At 55.2% G+C, this 20,585-nt stretch overlaps 1 long non-coding RNA gene across 1 annotated transcript in view; it reads right to left on the bottom strand.

Annotated features, from left to right (window-relative positions):
- LOC129149520 (uncharacterized) overlaps nucleotides 1-19,615 on the bottom strand; it is a 67,649-nt gene extending 48,034 nt beyond the window's left edge. Inside the window, exon 1 of the long non-coding RNA XR_008556446.1 lies at nucleotides 19,537-19,615. This is a non-coding gene — a long non-coding RNA (uncharacterized LOC129149520). The remainder of the gene's footprint in view (nucleotides 1-19,536) is intronic.
- Between the last annotated feature and the right edge of the window lie 970 nt (nucleotides 19,616-20,585).

Raw genomic sequence — 20,585 nt, 5'->3', positions numbered from 1 at the left:
CTCCTCGGCCTCTTACACTGACATTTGTCATTGGGTTTAGGGTCCAACCAGGTCATCCAGGATGATCTCACTTTGGAATCTTAACCTTAATTTGCAAAAGAACAAACAAACAAAAAAAAACCTTTTTCAAAATAAGGTCACATCCCCAGGTTTCAGGACCTATCTTTTGGGGTCCAGCACTCAAACCACTGTACTGTCAGAGGTAATAATGGGGCAATAACGTAGCCGCGTTTAGATCGGAGAGGGCCTCTGAGGAGGTGAAATCTTAGCCGAGACTTGAAGGATGAGGGAGAGCCCACCACGCGGAAGGGAGGGGGACTGTGGGTGGGAGAAAGGCCTCGCTGACCGAGGGCACAGCCTGTGCAGAGGCCCTGGGCGCAGCCGGCTGCACTGTCTTCCCGGAGCAGAAAGGCCCGTGTGGCCAGAGACGGCGAGGGAAGGGGCCCGAGGTCCTGGAAGGGGCAGGCAGGGCTTATCCTGAAGCCACAACAGGGAAATGGGACGTTTCTTCCAGTGCCGGGAAGGGCCTGCAGCGTCTCAAGCACAAGAACAGCAGGATGAAACGGCCATTTCACCTAGAAGACATTTTCCAACAGCCTCGCTGGCCTGGTGTACACGGGAGTTGTTGTTTTTAGTGCAGCCTCAGCAAGAACGAAGGCTGAGCATGTGCTCATTTACACCCCCCTAGGCCTTAACGCAATGAAGACACGCACACAACCAAACACGAGCCGGGCAGCCCGTGTCCAGTGTCGTCTGATGTCACAGAGAGCAGCCTGGAGATCAAGCGTAACTCAGAGTCATTCCCGTCGTTACCAGCATCTCTGCTAGAGCACCGAAGGGGAGCTGATCAGAAGCCAGACCAACAGTACCCCCTCTCTCCCCTGTGCTCTCCTCAGCTCCCAGCTCTCCTGACCCCCAGCTTCCCCGCCAGCTTCCTCCCCACGCCCAGTCTTGACTAACTCCCCATCAAAATCCCCCTAAAACCCCAGCCCAAGGTTCTCGATACTTCACCCCCATCCCTCCTTAATGGACCACAGTCCCCGTTAGCAGAGGGAGGAGGTAAACTTGAGCAGCCAGGAGAGAACCAAAATCCACTATATGCTCTATAGAGAGAGAGGTGGTGTCCTACATAATAAAAAGCTAATATGCAAATCGACCGAACAGCGGAACGACCAGTCGCTATGACGTGCACTGACCACCAGGGGGCAGATGCTCAATGCAGGAGCTGCCCCTGGTGGTCAGTGCACTCCCACAGGGGGAGCACTGCTCAGCCAGAAGCCGGGCTCACGGCTGGCGAGCACAGCGACGGTGGTGGGAGCCTCTCCCGCCTCCACTGCAGGCAGACATCCCCTGAGGGGTCCCGGACTGAGAGAGGGCACAGGCCAGGCTGAGGGAAACCACCCCCACCCCCACCCCAGTGCACGAATGTTGTGCACCAGGCCTCTAGTAACATAGAAGGACAGGTGCTGTGAGGTACAGATGCAGAGAGAGGTATCTGGACAGGGGGTGAGGGCAGGAGTGTGAATATAATTTTTATGTCTTATCTGTTTTACGTTCACACACAAATATTTACAGTTTTCATTCCAACCTCCCTGGGGGTGGGAACTACATCTGATGCCTCTGCCCGCCCCACCCTGCAGAGCGCCCTGCCCGCACAGAGCCTGCCGCCACCCTGAGCCCGAGCTCCGCGGCCCAGCACCCGCCCTCAGCACTCCCAGGTCTCTGAGCTGAAACTGCCTGGTCCTAATTAAGTTCTGGCGACATCTGTCATGAGTGATTGGTGACATTTTTCCATCCACTCATCACTCCTAAAAATGGACTCATTCCTGCAAACGAGAAGTCAGGAGACTGTCAGCCGGAGCATAGGTGAGGGAGGGTGCGGGAGTGTTGGGAGGGGTGTGGGGGGGGGCATAAGGGAGGGGAGGAGCAGCTGCTGCACTGGGTACCCTGCCCCCGACACAGCTGGCACGGAGGCCAGAGCCCCTTCACCGGAAGCTCGTGGGTCAGAGATGCGATTCTAAAAGAGACAGAGGAAAGCAGAGGAGTGGCTCAGTAGTCGAGCATCGACCTATGAACCAGGAGGTCACGGTTCGATTCCCGATCAGGGCCCATGCCCAGGTTGCGGGCTCTATCCCCAGTGGGGGGCGTGCAGGAGGCAGATGATCAACGATTCTCTCCCATCATTGATGTTTCTCTCTCTCTCTCTCTCTCTCTCTCTCTCTCTCTCTCTCTCTCTCTCTCTCCTTCCCTCTCTGAAATAAATAAAAACATATTTTAAAAAATAAGTACATAATTAAAATTAAAAATAGATCCCTCCTCAAATAGAAACATATTTTAATCACCTATGTAGGGTGCCACAGGGCAGCTGCTCTCCAATGACTCCTCGTCCTACGCCTAACGGAACTTGGATGCACTGTGTGGGCCTTGCACATCTTTGGCTGACCTCTAAAAGTCTGACCATACGTTGAAATGGTACAAGGGATGCTGTCGCCACTGTATTGTAAATATTGACAGTTTACATACATACGAAGCTGTGACATCAGTCTGGGGGTGTTTCCCACGGAATCCAAATGCCATGGAAATGTGATACCCGCCGTCAGCTGTTTTAAAAACGCACGAGCCAGACCTTCTTCATAAGACAGAAGAGCACATTTTTCCTCCTGGAAATCTTACTTGCTTTTTCTTGCAGAATTTTATTCTAATGCCATTTTTATGACAGAAAGTATTTCATTAATCACCCTACAATAATTCAATGCAGGAACTGTATATAAACCCAAATGCTGGTTTACTTTTTTAATTTCTGCAACCATTAGACTGTGAGCGTTTAAATCTTTTCCTCTGGATTGAGCTACCCTCGCGATAATTATTGGCACACAGTTATTATTGATATAGTAGAGGCCTGGTGCACAAAATTCGTGCACTCGGAGTGGGGGGTCCCCCTCCACCTGGCCTGTGCCCTCAGGGGATGTCCGACTGATGGCTTAGGCCCACTCCGTGAGCCTGGCTTCTGGCTGAGCAGTGCTCCCCCTGTGGGGGCGCACTAACCACCATGGGGCATCTCTGCATTGAGCATCTGCCCCCTGGTGGTCAATGCATGTCATAGCGACTGGCTGTTCCGCTGTTCAGTGAATTTGCATATTAGCCTTTTATTACATAGGATTAAAAATACTGGTGTGTACGTGTTAAATAAACACAATTTATTAAAACTGCCTTCCTCGGGCTGAGGGAGGGCATGAAGATTTCGCAGACCCCACTACCCTTTTCTTCCTGAAAACTCTTGAGCGTTTTTTAAATTTTTCACATGCCTGCCAACAATAAATAATGTTAATGGTTCTGTAACACAGAAAAAAAATTTTCATTGAAATGTGTCTATACGCATAATTTCTATAATCTTTTATTTTTTAATTCTTCCTTTACTTTGTTATTATTTTTTAAATGTATTTTTATTGTTGACAGTATTACAGATATCTCGCAATTCCCCTCCCCCTAGATCCCACTATTTGAATGTCACTGTCTGACCCTCCGCGGCGAGGGAGGCCTGAGTCTTTCCGGGTGAAATGAGAGAACAGCATCGGGAAGGAGAAGGAGAGGAGAACTGGGCTCCAGGGCAGGTGCGTCAGGCAGGTGCGTCTGTGAAAAGGACCCCTCAATGGATTCCTTTGAAACTCCCTTTGCTCCCCTCACCTGGGAAACCTCCCCTACACCTGTAGGGAGACCAGGTTGGAAGATCAAGTCACAGGCAAGTCAGGTAAGAACAAGACATGATTTCAGTCTTTCGGGCGTTTGCCTCTGCACCTGAGACCAGGAGCAGCAACAGATCTAAAGGACTGCGCAGGGTCATGGCTACACTGGGCAGCAGAGGGGCCCCGGAGACCTGTCCTCCTGCCCCCCAGAACCTGCGGCCGTGTCACACTGTACATGGCAAAGGGGATGAAGGCTGTGAATGAGCTGACCTCCAATTAGGTCAGCCTGGATTATCCAGGGGCCCAGGGCCATCAGCAGGGTCCGTGGGGGGGGGGGGGGGGGAGGGAGGCAGAGAGGTGCTGGCTGTAAGGACGGAGGGCGGCGGCCTCCCTCTGCGGAACAGCGGGAGCTCATTCTGCTTCCGAGGCCCCCAGGTCGGATTTCTAACCCGCACAACGGAAGTTAACGCACTGGTGTTGTCTGGAGCCTCCAGCTTTCGGTCCTTTGTTCCAGCAGCTGCAGGGACCTCCTACCAGAGAGAAACGCTCCCCACCCGGGGGACCCGGAGTCCTGGCAGCTCAGGGAGAGGCGTGACTCCTGCATGTGGACCCAGCGCCTTCCAGCGTGGACTGGGGCCCCGCCAGCGTGAGGACACAGGCGGGAGGCCTCCCCAGCCGTCTGCCGCTACTGTCCCCACGGCCACCCCATTTTTAGGACAAGGGTGGCTGTGGGGACAGTAGTGGGGCCCCAGCATGTCTGAAGTCTAATCCGCACACAACATTGCAAGGTGTCCTTATCCCCATTTCACAGCTGAGGAAACTGAGGCTCAGAGACGTGGGGGATTTGCAACTGGCCATGGCTATTCCATGCCCCATCCGACTGCATCCTCCCTGCCACTCCCACAAGTGCCGGGCTGGGCAGCCCTCCCCCCCTCCCCCGCAGTGTGCCGCTCCAGCCCCCTGCCATCCCAGGGCCACCCTCCACTGACACTGTGTCCCCCGGAGAAGCCACATTTCACCTGATCAGAAGTATGATGTTCTTTTTAAGTCATTTTAAAACATTATGGACAGGTGAACATTGTGAAATGGGAGGGGGGCTGTTTGCCAAAAGAATGTGTATAACAATTCCCTTTCCATGTAAATCCGTACGTCTACACGTGTGTCTGATCCAGGAGAATGTACACCAAGATGCTAGGAGAGGGTGATTCTTACTCTTTCTGATGACCTGGGTGTTCTAAGTATCCTCCTATATAATGAGAGAGGAATATGCTAATTATCCATTATGCCCTGAGGCGTAACGACCTACCGCGTAATGACCGACTGCATAACGACCAGATCACCAATCAGCAGGAGGGTGGGGCAGTGAACTACAAGTGGGCAGCGGAGACCTACAGGAGGGGGCAGGGCAGCAAGCTATGAGGGGAGGGGGCAAAGGGAGCTACAGGAGGGCAGGGTAGCGACCTACTGGTGCACAGATTCGTGTGCAGGGCTACTAGTCTATAATAATAAAAGCATAACATGCTAATTAGACTGGACAGCCAAATGACCTTCCGGACATCATTCCGGATGAAGTAATGGCGGGGGGGTGGGGGGACCGAGGTAGAGGCAGTTAGGGGCAATCAGACAGGCAGGCAAGCAGTTAGGGGCAATCAGGCAGGCAGGCAGAGTGGTTAGGGGCGACCAGGCAGGCAGGCAGGCAGAGTGGTTAGGGGTGATCAGGCAGGCAGGTGAGCGGTTAGGAGCAATGAGGCAGGCAGGCGAGCGGTTAGGGGTGATCAGGCAGGCATCCGGCCTGCGGGATCGGGCCTAAACTGGCAGTCTGACATCCCCCGAGGGGTCCCGGATTGAGAGAAGGTGCAGACTGGACTGAGGGACCCCACCCTCACCCCCGTGCATGAATTTCATGCACCGGGCCTCTAGTTTTATAATAAATCTGCATTGTTTTTGAAAGAAGGGGGAAATTGAAGTAATTATTTTTTTAAAGAAATTGTTTTTAATAAGTTAAGATGCTTGGAATTCTAACAAAAGTATTTTGGTACCTAATCCTTTATTGGCGAGGGTTGCTAAGGAACCGTGTGAAGCAAACTAGGAATAATCCGAACGAGCCCGGCAGGGTGAAGACAGAGCAGGCAGGCAGGCAGGCAGGCAGGCGACGCCGATGGGCGGAGGAAGGACGTGCGAGGCCTGGGTCTTGTCTTGCTGGCTCCTGCTCCTCCTGCTCACAGGGAAAAGGAAGACGGCTGTTCCCCAAAGCACAGGCCCTCGCATCGCTGAGGGCAAGAGGGTCAAGGCCAAGGAGCTGCGACTCTTGACAAGGCAGGGCCGGAGGGAACTAGAACCATCAGAGCTGATTGGATACTCAGCCTGGGCCAGGCCCTGGGCTCACTGCTGTTATTAACCCCGATCTACAGACAAGGAGACTGAGGCACAGAGGTAGGTGGCTCGCTCAGTCACACAGCCAAGAGTGTCAGAGGTGGAACTCGGAGCCAGACAGCCTGGCTCCAGGGGCCGTGAGGTGACCCTACACCCAGAGAGAGCCAGTGAGAGCTTTCAAGTGAGGGAGCCGAGAACAAGCCTCGGGGGCTGGGAGAGGCAGGAGCGGGTCAGGGGTCAGACACAGGGCGAGGAAGGAGACTGGACTCTGGGCGGTGAACACACAATGCAAAACGCGGTCATGTGTCCTAGGACAGGACATCTGAAACCTACATAATTCTATTAACCAGTGTCACCCCAACAAACCCCCTAAAAGAAAGGAAGTACTAGCTAGACCCAGGGCAGCTTTCAGAGCCCAAGTGAGAGTGAGAGGAGGGAGCAGCCGCCCTCCGCAGAGCAGAGTGGGAAAGGGAGAAGGGGAGAGAGGACGGTTATCGTGAGCGGCCACAGAGAAAAGGATGAGACCTTATTGCCATTTATTTTACTAAGTTCTGCTCGCTTTGTCGTTTCTATAAATAGGGGGTTGTTTGACTTTTGCATTCGCCTGCTGGATAGGGAAGCTGCGTGGTGCATGTCCACGGGTGTGCAATGTGTGCACAAGTGTGCAACCATGTGTGAGTGTGCTCGTGCGTGTGCGATGTGTGCATGAGTGTGCAACCATGTGTGAGTGTGCTCGTGCATGTGCGATGTGTGCATGAGCGTGTATCCACATGTGTGAGTGTGCTCGTGCATGTGGGATGTGTGCACAAGTGTGCATCCACGTGTGTGTGCTCATGCATGTGCGATGTGTGTGCATCCACGTGTGTGTGCTCATGCGTGTGCGATGTGTGCATGAGTGTGCGTCCATGTATGCATATGCTTGTGCATGTGCATGGGCGGTGTGTGCACAAGTGTGCATGCACATGTGCCCGTGTATGCGGACACGTGTGCCCATGAGTATGTGCAGGGGGCGCATGCGTACGTCTGCACATGCCAGTGCCACGCCTGTGTGCAATGGGTGGCCGAGCCCCGTGAGGAGCCTGGCTGCGGCCATCACCGAAGCACTTGTGTTTTCCCAGCGGCCACCTGGCCTGAATCCTCACCGGAATTAACCGGCCTCCCGGAGCCGGCCCTGCACCCGCCTCAAAGTGGCCGCGGCCGCCCCCGCTGTCTCCCCTGCGCCCACAGAGCCCCGAGGACAGAGCGGCTCAGTCCCAGGTGCTGACAAGCTGGCAGCCGGCGGGGCTGTGGCCGGCAGCGGCGGGACGGCCAGCGGCTCGGCCAGCGGCCCCTCCTTCTGGCCGGCACTCGCCTGGCCCACATTCCTCCCACTGGACAGGAGAAAAGCTCGCTTACTGCACCCGCCCTGCTGCTGCCCGGGCGTCATGCCAGCGCTGCCACACGGAGCCCAGGCGCCGGGGCGGTCCCCAAGCCCCTCTCCGGACGGGCCAGACGAGTTTAGGGCATGCTCCCGAGCGGGGCTCTTCAGCCGTGACCGTGGCCACACCGCACGCCTGTCCCTCTCCCGTACTGTACCTGACCCTACGGGCAGGGTCCCACTTCGAGAGCCTTTCTCGGAACCAGGCAAGAGGCAGAAAAGCGGGCCTGGCAGAGACTTCCTGGCGAGCGGGTCCTTCTGGCCTAACCCGACACTGTCCTTCCCCTCCGAGCACACAGGTCCGCAGCGAAGCGCGTGCAGCCTTCCCCGGCTCAGACCCGCGACGCCTTCCCCAGGGCCGCTCAGGGGAGAGCAAGACTCACCCCGACGACCGTGAGGCGCCACAGGCAGGCTGTCCACAGACGTCTGTAACCCCAAGTCCCCCCCACCCAGGAGGTCCCATCCCATCTGCGCAGCCAGAGAGCTCCGGGCCACTTCCGAAGCCAGGCGAGCTGGGTGGACCTGGAGAGGAACCGCAGGCCAGTGCGCATCGGGGACCCAGTAAAGCAGCCAGGAGGGAGGCTCGGCTCCCCCAGGAGGGAAAGTGCGGGTCAGAACCGGCCGGGAGGGAGAGCGGGTCGTGCAGAGCAGCCGGCGGCCCATCGTTAGAGCAGGAGGGGGCGCTGAGTGCACAGGAGTGCCGCTGGGGACCAAAGCCACCCTCCACCACACACACCTGACGGCGTCTGCTCTGCCCCAGGCCCCGGCTGCGCGTTTTCTGGATGTGAGCAGGCGCCAGAAGCCAGTCGGCATCCCAAACAAAGTGGTAAGGGGGCCCCAGCCCCCTCGGACCATGTCTGTCCCCCTCGGAGCAAGCCAGCACCCCGTCTCCTCCCAGGCTTCACCCGCCCCCGGGAGACCACCCAGGCCCAGCCTCCTGGTTTCAGGCCCCACCACACGCGAGGGGCGGGGGCAGGGCTGGCACTCACGTCTCCCTGGGCCCGACTCTCCGGCGGCACATGGACACGCAAGGACCCATCGCGGGCACGAGTCTGGACGCAGAGAATGCTGCCTGCCTCCCGGTGCCCCTCAAACTGCGTTCGCTAAGACAGACCCCACAAAGCACCTAGTCACAAGAGGGGTGCCATCCCAGGCCGGAGCTGACCCCACGTCCCACTGTACAAGGGAACATGCTCGCTGAACCCTCACCCCCGGGCAGCCCGGGTTCCAGGGCCTCCCCCCACTTCTGGGGCCTGTGTGTCAAGTTCTGGGCCATCGAGCGTGAAGTCATCGTTTTTGTTTTGTTTGTTTTATTGATTTCAGAGAGGAAGGGAGAAGAAGAGAGAGAGAGAGAGACACATCACTGAAGAGAGAGAATCAAAGGGAGGCCACCTCCTGCACGCCCCACACTGGGCATCAAGCCCCCAACCTAGGCATGTGCCCTGACCGGGAATCGAACTGTGACCTCCTGGTTCCTAGGTCGACACGCAGGCCCTGAGCCACGCCGGCCGGGCGGGTGTGAAGGTTAAATGCCTGAGTGCCATGCTGGTGAGGCCAGGCGTTACCCACCGGATGATGGTACAGGAGGCAGGGAGCCTGGAAGGGCCTGGAGGGCTGGCAGAGACCCGCTGTGCATTGTAGGAGGGGCCCAGAGCCACGCCTGGAGCCGAGAGGGAACAGAGCCAGGCCCCTGTGCGTTCAGGTGCAGGGCGTGGGCCAGGCGGCGGGGTGGACAGCGGCCACGCGTCCTAGAGATTCTTTCTGGAACAAAACGCAACGATCCTGTCGCCGGATGGGGGTGATGGTTGCACACTGTGAACGTACTTCCTGCCACTGAACCATACCCTTAAAAATGGTTAAAATGGCTGAAACCGGTTTGGCTCAGTGGATAGAGCGTCGGCCTGCGGACTCAAGGGTCCCGGGTTCGATTCCGGTCGGGGGCATGTACCTTGGTTGCGGGCACATCCCCAGTAGGGGGTGTGCAGGAGGCAGCTGATCGATGTTTCTCTCTCATCGATGTTTCTAACTCTCTATCCCTCTCTCTTCCTCTCTGTGGAAAATCAATAAAATATATTTTAAAAAAATGGTTAAAATGGTACGTGTTGTGTTTTGTATATTTTACCACAATAAAAATATCTACCTCCCCTTCCAGGTTATACTTCTCATTTGTCCAAAGGACAGAAGGCGCCCTGGCTGGTGTGGCTCAGTGGTTGGAGCGCCATCCTGGGCACCAAAAGGTTGTCGGTTCGATTCCCAGGCAGGGCACCTGCCTAGGTGCAGGTTTGGTCCCCAGTCGGGGTGGGGATGGGAGGCAATCATGGCTGTTTCTCTCTCATATCTCCTCTCTCTCTCTCTCTCTCTCTCTCTCTCAAAAAGAATGAATAAAAACATTTTTAACAAAGGACTTTTTTTAAAAAAAGGACAAAAGGAATAAATTCCAGGACTGCCCTCCCTGGGTCTCCAATCCTGTGAAGAATGAAGATGGGTAACCTCATGGAGGGCATTCACCGCGTCCAGACACTGTACAAAGTCCTTGTATCAAGTCCCCGCAGCCCTACCAGGTCGATGCTCTGATGACGCCCATTTCACAGATGAGGAAACGCAGCACGGAACCTCAGTGGCCACCCCTTCGACAGCGCGGGGCTACATCCAGGGTCTGCACCCAGACGGGCTGGCTGCGGAGCCTGCGTGCTGGCCACCACCCCTGTCCACGGAGGTACTAACGCTAAACAGGAACAACAAAATGTGGTCCACGGACCAGCCACCCCCCTCCTCGACAGCTTGGCTCCCCAGGGAACAGAAACCCAGACAGCTGGCTGAATTTTCTTTTTTCCATTTTCATCCAGATGTTTGGCATCACAGAAACAAGACGATGTGCCCGCGACCCGGAGCCACTAGGGAACTGGAATCTGCCCCCGATAGAAACCCCGCCATCGTGCAAGGGCACCCTCTCATGAATTATCGTCCTACCCCAAAATGTCTGCCTGGCCGCCCAGGCCACTGGGTGTTTGAGGACCCTTTTCCGACAGTGCAGGTCAGGCAGTCGTCAGCAGACATCCTGCGTGTTCTCCATCCAGGAGAAGTCACATCGGATTCTTTTTTTTTTTTTTTTTGCATCACAAATAACAAAAGTCATGCATATTTTAACTTTCTCTCTGGGATTAGAGTAAATACATAATTTTGGCAAATTACTCAGAATTACGGGCTAGCAGCATCTGGTTCAGATATCCTCGAGTCAATTATTGGCACGGCCTCCGCCGCATTTTTTAATTTTAACCAAAGCGTTCTCGGAGGAGACGTGTGTTTTCTGTCCCGTCTGCATGTAATCAGCTTGCGAGGGCCGTGGAGTTTTAAACGGGGGTTTCAGGAAGGAGCCGGCATACCTGGGCACCGCCCGCAGGCCTGGCAGCGCCGCGTCCCGCCGGGCGCTGGGGGGGCGGCGCGTCCGTCCCTGTCTGCGGCTCCCGGGACGAGCGCGCCCGCAGGTACTGTGTGTCCGCGCTCCTCGCCCCGCGCTCGGCTCCCAAATTACATGCCTCGCTTTCATGTCAAGTCCAATATAGCTTCCTTAGCAGTTTCTCTCCCTCCGTGCTCCACATCAAGAGGACCCAATTACTTTTATAAATACTTGTTTAAAAATATCCCCGTTTCCTGCTGCTTCGCATTCTGAAGGCTGTGCGGCATTTTAGACTCTTATAAACCGCTCCAACCGTTCCTGTTTTACCAACAGCGTGTGCGTTTCTATAAACCCTCAGTGCAACTCCCCATCGGGGACTGGTTCCCCTGCCCCGATGACTCCTTCCCCCGTAAAAACAACAGAAATGAGAGGAATTTGGGCCGTTTCAAAGTCGTCTGCAGCGCCCTTCTGTGCTCAAGGCCCCGCCTCGCCCACCCACCAGGGTGGCGGTTTGGGTTAGAAGAGAGAGCCTGTGGCTTGTCAATTACAAGCCACCCAGCGGAAGGTAAAGCAGTGGGTCTTTCAGAGAAAATTCCAGAAAGGCCTTGGCTTTTGTGAACCCTGAAAAGCTCCTTCGCTCAAGGCAGGGACTTCCAGACAGAATGTCCACCGGGGTCGCCAGGCCACGTGTGCGTGGTGCAGGCTGGCCTCCGGTCGCGAGAACGCCACTGTCCTACCCGCCACGCAGCCGTCCGCGTTCCTCAGGCGCCTGTGTGGTCCCCACTTGGGACCACGTGGAGACGCGCCCGGGGTGGCCACGTGAGAACCAAACGTTGCCCACCTTGGGGCTCCGTGGACACGTCTGCCTTGGGCTCTGCGCCGTTAGCGGGAAAGGGGGAGGGGTGACACCCAGAGGGCACTGCCGTGGCCTGTGTCCCCACGGTTCTGGTCAGCGAGCAGCTCCTCCAAGGCCTCCTACGGAGACTCGGCCAGGGACGAACGGGCCCGGCGGGGCCCACGCGGCCACGCTCCGCATGTGCCAAGCAGATTCTGAGCGCCGCGCGAGGTTTATCTTTGCCCGTGCTTATGGAAACATTATTCAGGAACACTGTGCACGCACAAAAATAAACCTTTAAAAATACCATTTGGACGACACACAGGCGAAGGGAGAGATTTCTCTTTCTGCTCCAGCAGTCCATCAAGGCCGTTTCAAAAAGCCAATGTGGCAGCGACGTGCACACGGGAGCCCGCAGGCCAACCAGTGCCCAGTTCTGACCCTCACAGCTTCCCCAGAGGCAGCCCCCCCGCCACCCCCCATCCCCCCCACACACCAAGGTGAGGGGAGGAGGCAGCTTGCCAAGCATTCCCTGCCCTCTGAGGACCTGCCGATGCCCAAAGCAACAGCAGGTCACGGTTCTTGCTCACATGTGGCTGTGGGCCAGAGAATGGCCCCTGCCACACCCCCTCTGTAATCACCGGGGAAAGAATGGCTATTCAGTGTCTGCAGGTGCCAAGCACGAAGCAAAGCATTTTGACACACTATCTGATTTAATTCCTATGAAGTACATAGCATTATCCCCAGACTTAGGTTGAGCAGACTAGAGCTCAGAGAGGCTAAGTAACCAGGCCCCCATCACACAGCTATTCTGAGATAGCTATCAAGACTGAGATTTGAACCCCATGACATCTAGACCCAAAGCCGCTACCCTCCCCACCCACCAAAAACTGTGTCGCACACTCATTCCCGAGATTAGCTGTTCTTGTCCTTCCTCATCTCCTCCATCAGCTGACATCCAGGGACAGCAGCGTCCCCTTTCACAGTCTGGCCCACAGTGAAGGTCATGGCTCGGTGAGGGCACCCCCATTCTGCTCACAAGGTCTCCCCTTCGGGCCAGCCTCCTGCCTTCCCCTGGGAGGGGGCTGTGTTCTTTTTACATGATCTTCTCCTCATCGATCACCAGCTTCTTGCTTTAGTTTTATGTGCCTAATTTATCTTGGTACCCACTTTTGTTTGTAACCTTGCCAAAAGCAAGAAGAATCAGAAAATATTCTTGGGCTTTCTTTTAGATTATAATCTTATCTTTGTTCTTTCCTATTTCTTTCCTCTGAAATCTTTTTGTTTTCTCTTTTACTTTTCTCTCTCCTCAGTTCTTCTGCCTTTCTCAAGGTTTTAAGGTCTTAGGGAAAAAAAGTACACACACTCTTAGGGAGAAAAAGCACACACACACACACACACACACACACACTTGACACTTGTGAATGAATAAGACTGAATGTGTCCCCATCCAAAATTCATATTTGAAACCCTAACCTCAATGTGATGGTATTTCAAGGTGGGTCTTTGGGAGATAATTATAGATAGATTATGAGGGTGGGGCCCTCGTGATGGGATTAGTGCCCTTATAAAAAAAAGAAGGTAACACAAGATTCCCTCACTCCTCCTCTCTCTTTGTGCACGTGCCAAGGAAGGCCATGTGACTATGTAATCAGGAAGCAGGCCTTCACCAAGAACCCGACCATGCTAGCCAGCACCCTGACCTCCAACTTCCAGCCTCCAGAACTGTGAGACATAAATGTTTGTTGTATAAGCCACCCAGTCAATGATATCTGGTGATAGCAGCTCTAACAGACTTAACCTTTTGTACTCGGATGTCGAGTGTGACTTGACACGGTTAGCATCGGTAGCAGCTCTTTGAATGTATCAATAATTTGAAATATAAAAAAATCCAAATAAATAAGTTTGTATAAAAAGAAACTCCAGTTTTTTATTCTACTGCCGCGCTTTGTAAAATCTGGGATATTTAAAAAATTAAATCCCGAGTAGAATAAAGGAATCGAGAAAAAAAGCGAGTACAAAGGGTTAACAGTTAAGTTCTAAAGTCTTCAAACAAAGTGAAAATCTTGGATGGTCAAAATGAACCTCAAAAGTCCCATGTATCACACACTAAATACAGTATCCATGTCACGTGTCCTGTCCAGTTATTTGTTTCCCCTCTGAATGTTGAGATGCACCAAGCACCACTTGGGGGGAGAATAAACAGAAGGGTTATGATGACGTCTCTCATTCAGACTTTAAAGCAATCATCTGCCCGGGCGGGTGGCTCAGTTGGTTGGAGTTACATCCTTTAGATCCAAAAGTTGTGGGTTCAATTCCCGGTCAGGGGCATATACAAGAGACAACCGATTGATGCTTCTCTCTCTCTCTCTCTCTCTCTCTCTCTCTCTCTCTCTCTCTCTCAAATCAATAAACATATCCTAGGGTGAGGATAAAAAAAATTATCTACTCTTAATGCTGAGGAAGGTGGGTGGGGAAAGGGCTGGGAATGGCTGGAGACTTCTCCACTGATCCTCCTGAAGGAGTTACTGGGTTTTTGTTTTAATGTAACCTTAGGCCCCAGCACACTAGAAAAAAGGATCATCATCAGGAGCCTTTTCCGTTTTTATGACTAATTTATAGGATAAAGGGATAGTTTTAAAACCTTATTAGAAAAGTTAATAATTTAAACATAGCGCATTCTCATGGCATATCTCCCGGGCTTTGAAGGTATACAAACCCAAACGGGCAATGTTCTGTGAATGCAACTGGCTGTTCACCAGTGGTCATGGGTGAACCGGGGACAGAGCCATCCCATAAACACGGCGTCCAGATCCCAGGTAAATCGCTAGCAAGCTCTAGCCAGTCATTCGTCCTGGCTCTTCTCCCACGTGCGTCGTAAAACCAGTTACTTCTGCCCCTGTGATGGCTCCTAAGGTCGTGAAAGAGAAGGCGGTCATCGTCTTCTCTCCATAACTGCAGAGCGTTTTCATTTTTAAATTCATGAACACCAGTCAGAGCGATCAGCCCGGTCATTTTGTTTTCATTTCCATGTCACCTGTTTCCTTTTGACCCCTGTGTAAGCACATCTGCCTGCATCTGAAGCTAAAAGACCACTGGCCCCAGTCCTTCAGCAAAGCAGGGCGGTCCAGGCTGCTGCTGTAAAATAGTAACTGGTAAAATCCTTTATATTGAGCTGGATGAGAAAATCCTACTTTCTTTTTCTCCCCAGAAATACGTCGTCTATTCATCCATTCTGGAGTCCTTGAGAAAATTCAGCCTGAGACCTGACTTACGGAATCCATGTTACTCTTCTCTTCAGATGAGCATCGCAGCTGCCTCCTCTGACTGACCTGCCGACTGTGAAACATTTCCCTGTGTCACTGTCCTTCCCGTCCCCGTTTTGTGCAGGAAATAAAAATGTCTGTCCTCTCAGCTGTCTGCAATGAAAGCAACACTAACACTACAAAGATGGAGTCCTGTGTCTTCTTTTTTTTAAAAGAAAGAGGGAGACGGAAACATCAGTGATGAGAACCATTAATCAGCTGCCTCCGACACGCCCCCGACTGGGGATCAAACCTGCGACCCAGGCATGTCTCTGACTGGGAATCGAACTGTGACCTCCTGGTTCATAGGTCAATGCTCACCCACGGAGCCGGGCCCTGCGGCTTCTTTTACACCTTCCTGAAAGACGCCCTGGTACTCTCAGCAACGTAACAAGAAAACTAAAGGATTCTCCAGCATTCCTCCATTTCTCATTATTTTAATGTTTTAGCATAATTGGCAATAATTGATGAATAACAAAATAATTCCTACGGTGACAAAATGAAAACTGTTTCAAGATAATAAGAAAAATGAGATTATAACACCCCATGAAAAATCTTAGATTTATAAGTGGTTCCAATGGTCCCATGTGGCAAATTCCGGATAGGATGAGTTTTACTCTGTTTTTGTTAAAAAAATAAATAAATAAATGTTCTCTATGATCTTTGGGAGATTTCTTTTTAAAAAGACAGAAGTCATCAAATCTCAACCTTTACAAATAATTAGAACTTCTCAGAAGGAAAAAAAAAAACACACTAAGACTGAGGTCAAAAAACAAAAAACAAAACTAAGATTGGAGTCCACGAAGATTAGGTCAGAGAGTTCCCTCCACAAGGCCGGTTAAGTCACATTCATAGATTTGGTGATTTCGCGGAAGATTTTCAAAATCGGGAAAACTGCTCTTCCCTCATCCACTTGAAATCCAACGGTTCTCAGATCAAATCTGAACCTGTCACAGAGAGCTGCATGGCATCCCAACACCACGTGGCCCACCCCTGGGCTCCACCCGCCTCTCCCTACCCCTAACCACCCCCCACCCCCACCCCCGCCTCCGCCACCACGGGGACCAGGCGCCCCACCCGGGACATCTCCCTGCTGGAGTTCCACTCCGCACACGGTGAGGAAACAAGGTTTAGGACCCAGGGAGCAGGGGGAGGCCTCAGAGCAAGGCACACACACCACTCAGCCCACGGCAGACGCCCAGTGACTGCAGCTGTCCCGCTCTCTCCGGCAAATGGAAGTATGTGGAGGAGACAGCTCCCTTCCCCTGAGGTTTTTACAAATCTTCCTCATCTTCCGTGTTTTCCATCCGGCCAGGGGCGCGGTCTGACTATCAGTCACTGGCGCAGAGGAAGGGGTCCATTCACAGAAGGGGTGCGCTCCCAAACTCAGGGAGTCGGTCCTTTGTGGAAACTCAGAACAGAGCTCCCTCCCATGAGCAACACTGTAAGTGACTGCGAGGCTCCCCAGCCGCCCAGCCCCACAGAGGCCCTCCTCACTCAGAAAGCTGTCCACGCCCGGACCCGCCCCGTCCGTCAGCGCTGGCAGGAGGCGACTCTGCTGCGGCCCTGACAAACCAGCTCCCACCTGAAGGGACCCCCTTCCTCCTGAACTCCATTCCGGAACCCGCCGGTGTAACAGAGGAGACAGAGGGAAAGACGGGGCTTCCGAGGGAGAGACCCCGGCCTTCAGGCAGCCCGGAGCGGTCACAGCCGTGTGCTCTTTGGTCTTTTCCAATTTCACGGGGATGCCTTTTCTCATTCCCTCCACACGGGCGTGATGCGAAGGGGCCGTGAGGAGGGTAGATGGGGGCTCACGTGGGAAGGTAGCAAAGAATGGGGAGGAAAAGCCAAGAATTGGACAGGGATTTCCCTGGTGGGGATTACATCGTGTGGCTGTGAGAAGTCTGCCTACATCACACGGACCGGTCTGCTAAGGAAACCCAGGAGAAGGCGGGAGACCCAATATTAGTGCCCCAGGCCCTGGAGTCAGGGAGACAGGAGAGTCCACTGTTGGTCAGACAGTTCCCTCGCTGACCATGAGGTGGTGCCATCAGCCCAGACAGTCACCCCAAGGGGGCAGGGCCTGCAGTAGGAGGAACTCTCCACAGGGACGGGGACGCCACGTTACCCACCCAGGCTCTGGCACTCACAGAAAACCTGGAGTAGGTAGCACCCATCAACCTACCCATCATTGCTCCTCCACCGCGCCCCCCCCCAACTTGTTGCATCCCCCACGGTCCCACCTGCTCACGCCTGAGCAAGAGCACCTTCTGTGCCGTCGAGCATCCCAACCCACATGGAGTCGAAATGAAGACTTCATTCCTCTCCTCCACATCCTCCAGATGCCAGCACGATTCCTAATTCCAAAAGGGAAGCTGAGCTAAGAGCTCCCTGCCGTCTCCTCCTTAAATGCCGTCCTGATGAGGACAAGGTCTTGTATGGTGAGCACAGATCTGTCCCAAAGGCCTTGATAACAGGGTCCCGGACACCTGTGCCCTTACCTTCCAGCTTAACACCAAACTCAACCCTATTCCAGACACAAGCCCCCCACCTCCCCTCCAGCATTGATCCCTGCTGACCCTCCCTCCTGGGATGCCCTCTCTCTTTCCCTTAACGCCTGCCTCCTTGTCAGCATCCTCTTGCCTTTCCAAGTCCAGCCCAAGTTCCCTCTGCCCCAAGAACTGCTCGTGAAGTGCCTAGCTCCGTGGTCGGCAAACTGCGGCTCTTTGGCCCCTTGAGTGTAGCTCTTCCACAAAATACCACGGCCTGGGCGAGTCTATTTTGAAGAAGTGGCGTTAGAAGAAGTTTAAAAAATTAGGCTCTCAAAAGAAATTTCAATCGTTGTCCTGTTGATATTTGGCTCTGTTGACTAGTGAGTTTGCCGACCACTGGCCTCGCTGATTTTAACTGGTGAATCGGAGTTAGCGAGAAAAGTGTGGGTCCCTTGCATCAGCCACAGAAGCCCTGGGGTGTCCCAAGGCAGGCCTGCCTCATCCTTCTAAGGCTGGTTGGGTCTTACAGTGAGGAGGGCTGATCCCGGCAGACTCCCTGCTGAATCTCAGGGCAGCACCAGCTGGCCTGACCCGGCTCCTCCCAAGTCTCCATTCCCATGGAGGGCGGACACCAAAGCCGGAAGCTCTGTGTGTGGCACAGTGTCTGTTCTCAATTCGCGTTTGCTTTAGAATAACTACCGTGTTACTATGATTACTGTCCCCCTCCACTCCCACTCTCCTCAGCCACTCTCTGCCAAACCAGGCCTGAGTTCCAGAGCTGACAGAATGAGGGCGCGAGATCATAACCAGTTCACCATTCTGGGCTACCCTACCCCCCCGCCCCCAGGCCTGGGGCCTAGACTGACTCTACAGCAATTTCTCTGCTCCAGTGGGACTGGCTGGGACGGTGTTCTCCTCTGCCTGGCAGGCCCTGGCCAAGTGGCCCGGAGAGAAAACAGCAGGAACTAGCGCCTGTACTTCCAACTCCTCAAAGTCTAGCTGCCATTTGCCTTTTACTTCTACAGGGGCCGTGGGCTCAGGTGGGAGACACACATGTCCCAGGGGAGGCGGGGGCACAGCCTCGAGGTGAGTGTGTTAATTCTGAGGGCAGCCCCAGGGTGTGGCGGTGGCAAAGGCAGTACAGAGCCGAGGCCGTGAGGAAGCAGGAGCCCGGAGGCCTCGGTGCCTCACCGCCTTCCAGCCAGTAGACGTGAGGGTCTGCATCCAGCAAAGGAGGCCTGGCCCCCCGTCTGACCTCTCCTACTGCTGTGGCTCCGAGAACCAGGTGGCCAGATGCCTTGTTAATGCCCATAGCGCTCATGGTCTCCCTACGAAGCAGGCAAGGAAGCCTCCCCAAGCGATTCGGGGGCTCATGGAGCTGGTGAGAGGCCAGAAGGCGGTTCGTTAGGCTCTGCAGGAGTTGGTTTTTCAAGAATAAAGGAAGCCACGTTCGCTGTGCAAACAAAAGCAGGTTGGCAGACCCGAGGCTGCAGGAAGGCATTGCTGTTGGAATCATGGGCGTGAGTGGTCCGTTTCTTGCCACAGCTGCAGACTCGGACCTTCAAAGTGACCATTAACTGGGGCTCTGGAAGTCGGGCAGGGCTGGTGGACAGTGGCCCGGGGAGAGCCCATTCAGAAGGGGCCTTCCCCCGCCCCCTCCTCCCCTTCCGCCCGATTCAGGCCACTGGACTCGCTGGTCAGCTGCAGCCAGCGGTGGCCACCCTGCTCCCCCTCACCCTCCTCCGCCTCTGCCTCGCCTGCGCCAGGGCGCAGCCGGGACTCCGGGAGGGGAGCTCTGCAAGCGGCACGGCGCCCGGAGGACGACCCGGCCGGCACGTCTCCGCACCCCCTCCCCCCGCCTCGTCACATGGCGGCCCCAAAGAGGCACGCAGCGCGTCCTGCCGTGGAGACCCGGGGACGAGGCGCCGTGGGGTGGGCGGTGGGTGATGAAACCTGCCCGGCGCGTTACCGCAGAGGGCGCCGGCGGGGAGGCGGGGAGGCGGGCGGGGGGCGGGAGCGGGGACTCGGGCTCACCTGTTCTCCTGCCGGAGGGCGGGGCCGCGCCTCCCCCAGCCCTGCGCGCCCCCAGAGCCGCACCATCGGACCGCCGGGCCCCGAGCAGTTCCTGTCCCCGGCCGGCGCCGGCGCCGGGAGACGTGAGCGTGCACACGTACACACACGGCGGGGGCAGAGGCTCCCGCCGAGGCGCCCAACTTTCTCCCCGCTTCCGTGCGCCCCTGGAGGAGGCGGGGGAGGGGGCGGGCGTGCTTGGGGAGAGAGCTCTAACAAGAAGAGAGAAGATGGGGAGATTTCCATGGGGTTCGTTGGGGGTGGGGATTATTTTATTTTTTTAACCATTTCCATGAGATGGCTGGAGAGTCCAGGGAACCCGGAGCGGGATGGCGAGAAGCGCTTGGGGAAAATGGAAGTGTTTGGAGACGCGTAAAGTTGCCTTTCAAGCTCCGACCTCCAGGGCGAGCGATGCTCCGCGGGGGGCTAACTCGGAGCCTGGGCCGCCCTGCCCCCACGTGGAAGCGACGCCAGTCCCGTCTGTCACCTGGATCCCAGCAGCCGGCCCCAATCCGTCTGGATTGGGGGAGAGGCGAGAAAGGGGCGCCCTCGGTGCGGCACGACCCACCACAGGGGCCAGGAAGAAAGGGGAAGGCGGGGCAGTTGCTCGGGCCAAGTCCTGTATCTGGTGCTTCTGCCCTTAAATAGTTGGAGGGGTTTTAACGCGAAGCGTCACAACCAGGAGTTCCCCTATGTGCTCAGTGTGCCCTCAGCACCCCTGCGCCCAGGAAACGCCTCCCCTCCAGTCTGTCCCGGTCCGGGGCTGGGTCCCTCTCGCACGGCGGAGAGAGGAAACTTCCCCCGTCGGGGGCGGGTGCGCAGCAAGCCGGGGCCCGGGGACGCTTTCCGGGCGCAGACCTTCCCCTCTCGCCTCTCTTTAGTTGCAGCCGGAGCTGCGACTCGCTTTTGTCTTTCAGCCGGTTCGGCCATTGCCCGGGAGCCCCCGCACACGCGCACGCCTCTCCGGCCGCGCTCTCCGCACTCACACACACACACGCACGCACACGCGTGGC

This window comes from Eptesicus fuscus, chromosome 6 (genome assembly GCF_027574615.1).
Source record: "Eptesicus fuscus isolate TK198812 chromosome 6, DD_ASM_mEF_20220401, whole genome shotgun sequence".
Lineage (NCBI taxonomy): Eukaryota > Metazoa > Chordata > Mammalia > Chiroptera > Vespertilionidae > Eptesicus > Eptesicus fuscus.
This window is presented reverse-complemented; position numbering and strand designations above follow the sequence as displayed.